The sequence below is a fragment of the Macadamia integrifolia genome, chromosome 7 (genome assembly GCF_013358625.1).
Source record: "Macadamia integrifolia cultivar HAES 741 chromosome 7, SCU_Mint_v3, whole genome shotgun sequence".
Lineage (NCBI taxonomy): Eukaryota > Viridiplantae > Streptophyta > Magnoliopsida > Proteales > Proteaceae > Macadamia > Macadamia integrifolia.
Window position 1 is genome coordinate 14,890,005 of NC_056563.1, and position 11,194 is coordinate 14,901,198.

Consider the following 11,194-nt stretch of genomic DNA (forward strand, 5'->3'; position numbering starts at 1 on the left):
AAGCTGGTTAATTTCTCCCTTTTGCCCCCCAAAGAAAATTGACATCAATTTCTTGGCATCATCATGGGAGAAACTAGGAGAGAGAAGTGAGAGTATGCAAAATTTGGAAGAACACACGCCGTTGATCTATTAAGAGTCTCACGGCCAGAATACGAAAGAAAATGATTTTTCCAACAATGAATCCGATTGCTGGTTTTCAGAGAAATCTCCATGGAGACTTCAGCTATAGAGACATCAAATTCAAAAGGGAGACCCAAATATTTTGAATGCCATTGTCAAGAGGGAACTTTAACTAGATTTTTTAAAGTTGATCCTGACCATTTGCTTGCTGTAGGTCTCCAAACACACCTTCAAGAAGTAATATGTTGCATATTCACATTGGAAAAGGGCATTGGGTTTCTTTCGTGGTGCCAAATATCGGCCATATAATTCATTCGGGCGAAAAAAAATAATAACAAAGTACTTAAATTTTGTGAATATATTATATCTACCATCATCTATTTATTTGTAAAGTTTTAATCCAATTCCATTTTCCACATTGAGATACAAAACTTTGAAAATCAATTGGAAATTATGTTTGCAAAGATAGTATAATATTGTTGTGTAGAGGGCAAATAAGGATCATTAGTTATTTGTGTTTCGGATGTTAGTTTCGCACAATTCACTTTCTTTGCTCGAAGACTGTATAAAAACAAAGGTTCCACTACAAGAAAAGTGTTCTATGGCTGTAGTTTCTTCCATTGTTCTAAGTCAAAAAATTAATAACAAGCAATTTAAAAACCACCATGATTATTATTATTTAATTAAAATTCTATTATTTTTATTATGAAAATAAATTATATAGCAGCGGAAAGGTATTTTTCAAAAAATAGTTACTTTTATCTGGTAATAATTTTCTGCCACTAAAAGTAAACAACTTTTTAAGGCACTATTTGTTTGAAAGATAGAAAGAGGTGGAAAACTTGTGAGGTTGGGTCTCATATGTTGTGGGTTGTATTGATAAGGAAAGAGAAGGAAAGGAAATAGTGGAGTATATAATTTTTAATGGAGTACGATTCTATGGGAAAAAGAGAAAATGGAGGTCGGGTGGAATTCTATGAGAAAAAGATGAAATAGGAAGAGAAAAAAGATAGATAAAAAAAAACAATTATTACATCTTGGGATAATTACACTGGCCGCCCCTGCAGTTTACCCTATTGTTTTAACCATTACTCTATAGCCCCTACAGTTGACGGTGTTAAGTCAGAAAAACGAAAAGATACTTTTACCCTTGCACTAAAACACTCTTAAAGCCCATTGCTCAACGTCTTCTCCACTCTTTATTGTTAAGAGGGTTTTGGAATCTTGTATATGCGTTGAGTGTTGTACCAGAAGGAGATGATTCTGGCGATTTGAACCTAAAGGAATTTATTTTTGGAGATCAGAACGACAGAGTGGAGTAGATTCCGACGATATCCAACGTCCCTTGTTGCTTTTTGGTGAGCTGTGCAACCTGATAGCACCATCATCTCACTTTCAAGTGAAGGTAAGTAAAACCCTACAAATTCCTCTTCATTTTCTACTATAAGGTGATATCTAGCATCCTCGTTTTTTGGTTATGAGAAAATCTTAGAGATTTTGGTTTTTTTTTTTTTTTTTGCTAGAATATTATTTCATTAAATGATAATAGAAAAAGTAAAATTACATAAAGACTGGCCGGGACCACTAGAGCAACTTAAACCCTCCACCTTCGGCATGACCATCAGCAAGGGGAGCAAGTAGTGCACTAACAGAACCGATATCTATGCCTGTCCAAAACATCATTTTCCAAGTCCTCAGCAATGTGTCTTGGGAAGGGCACCGAAGATTCAGAGATCCCAGATTTTGATGCCTTTTTAGCCAAAAAATCCACTATCGGGTTAGCTTCACGAAAGCAGTGAGAAATTTTCTAGGGATAGAATTCAAGAAGGAGGAAGCGTGGAGCCATCTTTGGAGAATGAACCATGGGATATGATTCCTTTGAACAATAGCTACCACCATGGATGAGTCCGATTCAATCCACAGACCACTAACTCCCAGCGATTTGGCCATCAAGATCCCTTCCATGACTGCCTCGAATTCCACCTCATAAATTTTTTTAATACCTAGAAAAATGCTAAAAGAGTCACAGACATACCCTTCATTGTCACGGGAAATGCCCCCTGCACCGGCCTTGCTTGGATTTCCCAAAGAACTACTGTCAACATTAATCTTTACCCAGTTTCTTAGAGGTTTACACTAGTGAATTCCCAGCGGTAGGATGAACCTTGAATTTTCCATAGGCAGACCCAGCCTCCTATAGAAAATAACATTGTTGGGCGTTTAACTTCCCCCTTTAACTGCCTAATGCAGAGCACAAGCTCTTGGTAGCTAAAATGAAAAATTTGCCTTGCACTTCTGGATGAGTCTTCATGGAATCTTCTATTCCTCTCCCACAAATGTTTTTCGCCAAAATAGAAAAACCCATAAGCCACGGATTTTATAGATTTATTACACGGGCCTTGTCTTTCCACCATGAAAACAAATCTTCCATCTCCTGATGTTGCTGCCAGCCTACATCAAAACAGTCAACAAACTTTTTTCCATACTGAGTAAGAGAGAGCACAGCTAAGAAAGATGTGACCAACGTTCTCTTCAGCCTGCTTGCAGAACACACATCTGGAGGCGAGGGATACCCCCTTCCCTTTGATCTGGTCGTCCGTAGGGAGCTTCCCATGGCCTAATCACCACCCCAGGGTAGAGTACCTAGGAGGCAGGTTTTTTCACCACACCAACGAACACCATTGAATTTTTGACCCCTTTTTTCTAATGTCTTCCCATGCCGAGGCAATAGAGAAAGAACCCAAAGGCATCATTTCCAAATACACTTATCTTTAGCTGTATCTGCAGGGAGCATCACCTTCTAGATTTGCTTAAAAATGTTGCCTAGCTCTTTCGAATTCACCCTAGGGGGGGCCCATTCCCCATTTCTATTGAACTCCCCCACCTTGGCATTAAAACAGAGAGGAGGAACAGCTAATGTCTAAACTTCATCTATCACAGACGTTGGACCCCACCACTTATCCTTCCAAAAATTAGCAAGGTTGCCATTGCCAATGATCCAATGCTCACGTTCTTCCGCAAAACTCCACATCTACTTTAAACCAAAGGCAATAGAAGAAAAGTGACCTCCTTTATGGAAGTTGTTGTCCTTCTTGATAAATCGAGCCCTTAGAAAATTGCTGGTTGCAAATTTTTCATTCTTGATTCGCCACACCAGCTTGCTCAACATCGCCTTATTTGTATCTCTAAGCGTCTTGATTCCCAGCCCCCCTTTCTCCTTAGGCTTGCAAAGAGAGTCCCATTTCACAGTAATTTTTCTAACAGTATCCATGTCTCCTGTCAAGATAAAGTTCTGCATCCACCTCTCCATCACTGCGAGAAGTGAGGAGGACTATCAATATATAGTGAAGCTATGGTTTGAAATGCCAGAGATAACAGAACGAACTAGCTCTGTTCTCCCTGCCATCGATAGAAGGTTGCCTTTCTAACCAGCTAGCCGCCCCTTCACCTTATCCATCACTGGTAAAAGTGCCTCCTTCTTTACTCTGCCCTTAAAAATCTTGATCCCCAGATATCATATAGGGAAGGAGCATATCTGAATTCCCAGAGTGTCTACTATGTTCTGCTTTCGAGCAGGAGAAATCTTGCCAAGGAAGAGCTTGCTTTTTTCTAAACTGATGCACTGACCAGAGAAGTCCTAATACTGAGTCAAAAAATTTTTTTTTTTTTTCAATTTCTAACATACCTTAGAGAGGCATTGGTGAAGATGAATATGTCGTCAGCACAGAGGATATGACCAGGCGCAGGCGCTCCTCTAGGTCCATTAATCGCCTTCAACTCTTTGCTCTGAACCAACCATGACAATCCCCTGGAAAACACTTCCTCTACAATGATAAATATCATTGGGGATATAGGGTCTCCTTGACAAAGACCACATTCCACCCCAAAAAAACCCTGAGGGCCTCTATTCACCATAATTGATATTTTAGTTGAAATCAGAAGCTGGTGAAGCCAACGAATCCACTGCTCAGAGAATCCAAATCTACGCAGAACCTAGAAGATGAAGTTCCAAGAAATTGTGTCGTGAGCTTTTCTAATATCTATTTTCAGACCAAGGCCGCCCCCTCTAGTCGCTAAGAACATTAAATTCACCAACTCAGAGGCCACACTGATATTAGTGTGGATTAATTTTCCTTTTTAGAAAGCTCCCTGTTCTTCTGACATCACTATAGGGAGGAGACACTCCAGGCGTAGCACCATCACTTTAGAAATTATTTTGCAGAAAAAATTCCCCATACAAAGGGGACGATATTTATCTAAAGTATCTGCACCGTCCACTTTCGAAATTAAAACCATAAAATTATTGTTCACCCCATTAGGCATAGAACTCGTGCGAAAGAATTGTCTGACAGCATTACACACCTTGTTTTCAACCGTATCCCAGCATTTTCAAAAAAATGCTCCAAAGAATCCATCGGGACCAGGAGAGCTATTTGGGTCAAGCTCCTAGACCGCACTCCTAATTTCCTCATTTCCTGGGAGCAAGTCCAAGCTATAGGATTCAGCTTGGTTTAAAGTCCTTCGAATACAGTCTAATAATTGCACATAATCCACCAAAGGGGCAGCCCTGTGGAATCTCTCATAAAAATCAACAATAAATTCTCCCAGCCAATTATGCCCTTCCATAATATCCCCATCCGGCTTTTTGAGAGATCTAATCATATTTTTATTTCTTCTCATCTTAGCAGAAAGATGAAAAAATTTAGAATTTCTGTCCCCAAATTTTAACCATTTAATTTTTGCCTTTTCAGCCCATATGCGCTCATGATTCTCCAGGGTCTTGATCAAGGTTGTCTTCGCATCAGCTTCCAGAGAAAAAAGGTGCTCATTCATACCCTCTCTCTCAATTTGGCCCTGATTCAGAGAAAGGACATTCTTTACATCATCTAGAAGGACATTCTTTACAACATCCAGTGCCTTGTCAAGATGGGGAAAGGAGGATCTCACCCAGATCTTCAGGACCTCTTTTAACCGCTTTAGCTTGGATGTTAGAACAAAGATGGGAGATCCCGAGATCCATTCAGACCAAGAAGACATCACCACCCTGTTGAAATCTTCGTGCTCCATCCAAAACTGATGGAAATTGAAAGGGCAGTTGTAAGGGCATTGGCTTATCTCAGAAGATAACACCAGAGGGGTATGGTCATGAGCAATTCTAGGTAGAACCTTTTGCAAGCAGTCTTGAAATTTAGCCAACCATTCCTCATTGCAAAAGCTCCTGTCAAGCACTGCGCTAACATTTCCTGCTCTCCTATTGTTGCTCCATGTATATTTCCTTCCAACTGAGGGCACTTGAGCCATGAAGCAAGCGTCCACCATAGTGCTAAATTCCCCTGCGGATCCCAGACTGAATGCACCAGGCCCATGCTTTTCATGGGAGTATAAGGTGGCATTAAAATTGCCAATTAGAGCCCAAGGAGTAGGGAAGTGAGGGGAGTCCACGACCAAGTTCATCCAAAGAGACCTTCTCTCTACTCTGAAGCAGCTAGCATGGACAAATGTAACTTGCATAGGGCTGAGATTCCATTTCAGAGATATAAAAATATGCTGCTCAGAATCAGAAACCCCACAGGAATATCCATGTTTCTTTTCTACATGATCCAAAGGTTAGAAACTCTACCAGGTCTAGTATTGTAAATGAAATTATTAAAGAAACATAACTTATTGAAAAATAAATTCAGGAAGTCACTCACAGGCACCATCGGTTCTACAATGCACAGAAGATTAGGATTTTTCTTCTTAAATAAATCGCTCAAGGCACATCTACCGACCGCCTTCTTAATTCCTCTGATATTCTAAAAGAGAATCTATATAAGATCACTTTTTTGAGGCAACCTGGTGGTCGGACTTAGCAGTCTGACCCTTCTTTGCTATATACTTTCCCTTCCTTCTAATATCACCCTCTACCCTAGCAATTGCATTGTCAAGTTCGGCAACTTCTTTGTGCTTCTTCCACCCTCAATGTGAGAAGATTGCATTCCCAAGATCACATGGTCTTCACTACCCCATTGCTGACCACGGCCACTGATACCACCCCTAGCATGATGCTGACCCCTACGAGTACCAGCGTACATCACTCTATTCATTCGAGGGGGCAGGGTACGGGATATCTGGGCCAATTCTTCGACCTCGTTCATTGCCTTACCACCCTCCAGCGTTTCTTCCCTTTCTTGCGCAGAAGACTATGATTCTCTCTCTGAGGAGAAGTATTCCGAATCACCTGGATCAGATCCAGACCCATACCCACTGCCAAGTGGGTTATCCACCATAAGAGAGTCAAGGTGGTTACCATCTTGACCAAGGGGCATAGGAGTAATTTTATTTTTCATAGCCTGATGAATATCCCCAATGCTATGCACCTGGGATGGGTCGGCTAGCCCATGTGGGTCATTATTGTTTTGCTCCAAATCCAAATCCAAACCATTAAGCTCATTGTCTAAGCCCAGCACGATCTCCAGCCTTGCATTTGCTTCCATATTTGATTCTAATTCAAAATTTGAATTAGTATCTTTATTGGTAAGAAAGAAATCCACCTCAGTGTCCAAAGGCCTCCTTGATTGAGGCGTTATTGGTTCCAAGGGATTTGGTTCCTTATCATATTCATCTTCCTTATCAGATTCACCGTCTCCATGGGTGGTTACCACACCAACGTGCACAACCAAGCCACCTCCATGTGTGGCTGCAACGCCGACAGGCTGCTGCGATCGACGCGACGAAGAGATAGCCTTAAGAACCACCGATGCCCTTAGCGGATCATCAACATAAATTGCACTTGGGACACCACCGTCATCCATGTGCCAAGCAGCCTTAGAGTTTGCTAATTTTTTCTCTCGGTAGTCTCTAATGGTGACACCCACATTCTTACATAAGCAAACCACACTTCCCCATAGAGTCCTTATAAAATAATTTCTGTTTGAACCAAAATAGATTCTCAGTCCCAGGCTGCTTTCGTTCAACCTGAATCTCATCTGGCCACACACCCCCGACTTCCATCTCGACGAGAACACGAGCATAGTTACCATACATGACATTTTTCGTTCATTGATCAAGAGCAAGAGGATGATCAGCAGCTTTTGACATGGTCAGCAACACTTTTTCGTGCCAGTACTTCAGCAACAACTCTGGAAATCTCACCCCTACGAGAGCCTTATTTATAGGTTTTTCATGAATACTGAAATCAAGATGCCATCGTTGAAAGCGCACCAGTTGACCACTAACCTTCTCAGGACTTCTCCTCCATATTGAAAGCATATCACTCTTAGTATCAAACTAAAAGATAGTTTAACCCTTACCCATGGGCACCATTTTCACGATTCCCTTCAAATTTCAAGTCTCGCGAGCCTCCCTTCGAACGTCGTCCAAAGAAACATATCTGAAGTTGATTCTTCCAATCAAGGTAAATTGATATCTTCCAAGCCGATCCTTGTATGCATCCTGAGGGATGATCACCTTGGTGGAATTCCCCGCATGAATTGGATTAGGGAGTTTGTTAACCTCAGGGAAAGAACTGCCGATAGCTTTGGTATATGATTTCTTTAGACCTGGAGCCACAGAAGGCCCCCTACTATAGGAACTGTTGCAGTGACGAAATCCACACCATTAGCATTCTGAGTGGGTGGAGGAACATCAGCATCCAAGCCAGCACCCTCAACCATCTTCCCTTCTTTTCATCCGCCAAAAAATTGTAATTAGCTTCTGTTTCCCTCTATCCGGTGGCCGGCCAGCAAGGTTTTCAGAGCAAGACGCAAGCCCATCACCACTTTCTTCAGACATTTCTCTCCTCCTTAGAGATTTTGGTTTACCACACACTATAACTATATATAAAGGTCGTGGCCTCTTCATCGATTTGAGAATTAATACGGTTCAGATTTTTTTCTGAAAATTGTTGTGGATTTAGTAAATGCTTGGGCTAATTCTCTGGTACAGTAGGTGGATTCTCTTCACCAGTTAAGTGCTAGATCTCAGGTATTGCATATCCGTTAATATGGAAAAAAAACAGAGGCAAAAATAAAATTTAGGAAAACAGAGACTACCGAGACAAATATATCTCTTTTACCTCATATCTCTATTTTCTTATGATCTATCTGAAATTCTGGGTTTACCCCTTGACATAATCTCTACTCCATCAATCCCCTTCTGCTTTCCAGGCCAACCATATCCTTACTCAAAAACTATTGTTAGGGCCTGCTACATTAATATGATACTTGAAACTATAAAAACTCAAATATCTACCAATTGATTTGCTATCGACATATCTATCATACATGTTCAGATGACATTCATCCAGAATCAACTAAGCATTGCAAAATGTGAGCTGTGGCAATAGATGTTCATTATAAACAATAAAGAAAGGAAAAAAAAAAAATGTTGGGAAGGATTACTTCAAATGTCCAAATGGTTGCCTATTTTTCTTATGAGCAGACTGATATAGAACTTGCACTTGTGGTGAAGGTCAATGTAAGGTTAGAACAACAAAGACAAGTGCGAATTATGGTTGACCCTTTTGGTGTTGCCCACTTTCAATTGGGGTATGTCTTTGTCCCTTTTCTATATACAAAATTTGTTTTTTTTTTTCCTTTTATTTTAAAACATGTATGGCAATCATATTTAATTGATTCACTGGTTGGCAACAAGGGTTGTGGTAAGTTCGAATGGATAAAGGAGGCAAATCCTAACTTTACCAGATAGCATAGTACATATATGTCAAGTGAAGAAATAGAAACTTTGATATCTACATCTACATCTCCTTCCCCTTCTCTAGAGTATATTAACAGCTATCTAGAAGCCGCAATTAAAGAGTCAGAGGGTCATACAAGGACATTGGGAGATGTTCTTGATGCAATTAACAAGTTAAATGTAACAAATGAGGAGATTCCTTTAGTTGGAAGAAGGACAATAGGTGTAGTTATTATTAGTTTTGGATTTTTTTGGGTTTTAAACATTGTAATGGTGGATGGTTATGTACACTTTCATATTTATGTAGTGGCAAAGTTTTATTGTCTATTCACTCTCCCCTTTCAGTATATTGCTATCATATAGTTTGTAAAATTAAAGACCATTTGGATAGCTTTAAACTGTTATAATTCAAGACCATTTGGACAACACAAAAATTTGGGCATCATATATTTTCTATAATTGAAGACCAATTGGACATGAATTTGCTACATTGCAAAATAATTGGACTCATAAAATCTGTTCAAAATAATAATGACTCATAAAATTCTGAAATGCAACCACAATGAGATGCCCATCAATACTTCCCATACACTGGAAATATAAAAATTTTTCACACAATCTATTTCCATAAGTTTAAACATATCAAAACGGTCTAAAGTTTAGACATATCAAAATGTTCATTTCATCAACATTAGTCAATTGCATTAAAGTCCTAGATGACCGCCATTCCTTTCGTTTCAACTACATTTATAAACCAAACAGTCAATCACATGTTTGACTTTCACCTCCTTCTGCACCAACAGTTGATGCTAGTCTTTGTGCAATTCTTTCTCTTCAATTAGTCTGGATTTGTGCCATCCTTGCTTTTTTACTGACTTGCAGACTTGTAATTGGAGCTGAAGTAGAATTTTGTGACGGTAAACATTTGGCAGCTATTGGATTGACTGTTTGGGTTCTTTGCATAAGCATTAAATATTTATTAATATATATTTATAGGGAGAGGGATAAGTATGCTAGCGGGTCACCTAGGAATAAAGTATGCTAGCAAGGTTTTAACCGTAGAATTTAGTTATCCTAAACAAAACCCTTGGATGAAAGGGAAAAAATCTAAACCTTCCCTCCACCCTGCTACACATTTTCTCTACCCCTGCAACCATTCTGAGTTGCCATAGTCTGGTTTCTCACTCATGCCTTTTCTCCCCGCAGCCCTTTATCTCGATCACTACCCCATTGTTTCTCTCTCTCTCTCTCTCTCTCTCTCTCGTCTCTTTTTCTCTTAATCACATTTTCTTCATCTCTCTTCTTCAACGAAGAGCAAAGTCATTGATCGGAAATATGGAAATCTTTAGATCACATCGGAGAATTTCTAGAATTTGAGGTGAGTCATTTTAGATCCGTAACTTTCCTCATCTTGATTTCTTGATTCTTCTATTATGATTTCACCTTTTTCGCATTTTGTAGTATTTTATCTATGTTTTCGGATGATTTAGGGTATATTTGTTTGAGGAATTTTGCAGATCTGATTAAGGGAGAGTTGTTCACAATAGATTGGTTGGGGTTTTGTGGGGCTCTATCTTCTTTATTTGCATATGATTTTTTTTAGAGATCTGGTTTTGAAGGGATCGACGTCTGGTTTGGTGTCTTCGCTGTGAAAATGTCGATGCTATCACCTAAATGCTATTCAAATTAGGGAGGTTTAGAATGATAATCTTGAAGCTGAATTTTCTCTGATTTGGGAGATTGTTGACGGTTTCCCTTACGTCACTATGGATATGGAGTTTCCAGGGATTGTTCTTCTTCCTTTCGGGAATTTTAAAACTAGTTCTGATTATCATTATCAGACCTGGATTGGGATAGGGCTGGCAGGCTAGTAGGGAAGCTGCGATTGAGCAACCGTTTGTAGCTCAACCCGCCTACTCAAGGATCAGAAAGCTAGAATTTTGGAAGCAAATATTATCTTTTAGTTTATTATTGTTCCCAATGCACTAGCTTGTATTATATGTGCAGGATGGAGCTTTCAAGATCATGCTTTGATGGAATAGTGTCATGTTAATGGAGTTTTCAACGGCAATACTGTATTTAAATTACAAAAACTTGAGCCAACCTTGTATCTTGAATTTATCACATTTTATTTGATTCTCTATACCTCTCCAACAAGAAGTGGCCCTCAATGTTTCTGCAATTTAATCATCTGAGTGCCTATGTTTTTATGTGATTGTTCATAGCCGAGTCCAATCAAGCGCGATGAATTTTCACCAGGATGAATCTTTAATAAGAATGTTAATGAAGGTGCGGTATGCCGAGACTCAGTGAATTTGTGGGAGTGGGAGTCGGAGAGGGAGAAGAAGAGGAACCATAGAGCAGCAATGCTGGGCAACTTAGGTAGGACAACAGAAAC

The 11,194-nt window shown here is 39.7% G+C and overlaps 1 long non-coding RNA gene across 1 annotated transcript; it reads left to right on the top strand.

The window, feature by feature from the left end:
* The first annotated feature begins 9,799 nt into the window (after positions 1-9,799).
* Positions 9,800-10,950, top strand: LOC122084690. The gene is made up of 2 exons (XR_006141968.1): positions 9,800-10,174; positions 10,314-10,950. It is a non-coding gene; the product is annotated as an uncharacterized LOC122084690 (long non-coding RNA).
* The last annotated feature ends 244 nt before the right edge of the window (positions 10,951-11,194 follow it).